The 1,109-nt window shown below is 43.2% G+C and overlaps 1 protein-coding gene across 1 annotated transcript in view; it reads right to left on the reverse strand.

Moving 5' to 3' along the window:
- Nucleotides 1-1,109, reverse strand: part of PCLO (piccolo presynaptic cytomatrix protein) — a 392,271-nt gene that overhangs the window by 146,899 nt on the left and 244,263 nt on the right.

A 1,109-nucleotide genomic window follows, 5' to 3' on the forward strand; every position in this document is an offset into this window, starting at 1 on the left:
CTGTATGTATATCATAAAGAAGTATGTCTGTGCAGGTCTCCATGGGTGTGTCTGGACTAAAAACCAAAAGTATGACTGCAGCTTGTAGACACATAGCTAAGCTTGCTTACTCCAGTGAGAATTTAGGTAGAGTATAGCACAGCTAGAGCAGCGAGCAATCCCAGTGTGGGCTATGAAACCTTAGCAGGATCCTGAGTGAATATTTGATCCTGTGTGACATCATGCTGTGCAGGGCATTAGTAAATGGAAGTCAATATCTACACCTTGGTTTTCCAGTCATCGCTTACAAGGCATTTACCCTGATGCACGGTATGTTGCTGTGATTGCCAGCACGAGAATTTGGAATAGGCATTTTAAATTGCACGAGGGTAAGTAACTTTACATAGGAGAACAGGCCTTCAGCAACATTAAATCATGAGTTATACACAGTTGTGTGGTTGTAATTCCACTTGTTCTTGAGTGAGAGAGCAGCTTGGATCACAGCATTACTCATCACCCCGCAGGGCAAAATTCTCCGCTAGGATGGCAAGGAGCTCCTGTGGACTGCAAGGGCCTGGGGCAGTGGAGGCTGACACACCGGCAGACCTGGCGGCTTCTTTCCGACTGTGCTGTGTGGGTGGAGGGGTCTTTATGCATCCTGAAATCATCAGTGGGCGTTAAGTTGACTAGCAAGAAAATACCTCATAATATATACAGAACATTCATTTAACACCCTAAATATGAGGTAGATACTGGGGGTGGAAATGATCAAGATTTTACTGCCAGAAACCCTGTGAAAACAATATTTAGCAATTCAAGTAAGTTCGTGCCACTTTCTACTTAATGCTCGAGGGAACACCAGAGCTGGCAGTCGGTAATTACTTCTGTGCAGAAACAGAGTTTGACACACACTATTAGAATTCTTTAAGCGAGTTAAAAGAAAGTCTGACGGTTCCACGACAAAACCGCTTAAAGCATGTACCTCTGAAAGAAGACAAACAGCATGTTGAAAAAATGTTGAGTTCCTTATCAGTATTAGATGTGAGAAAGAGTGCAATTCCAAAAGCTCAGACAGACCTTACCTGTGCTAGATCTTGTAACTGGAAGCCTTTTACAATTTGATACCTGAA

Source organism: Pygoscelis adeliae, unplaced genomic scaffold (assembly GCF_000699105.1).
Source record: "Pygoscelis adeliae isolate BGI_AS28 unplaced genomic scaffold, ASM69910v1 Scaffold267, whole genome shotgun sequence".
Taxonomy (NCBI): domain Eukaryota; kingdom Metazoa; phylum Chordata; class Aves; order Sphenisciformes; family Spheniscidae; genus Pygoscelis; species Pygoscelis adeliae.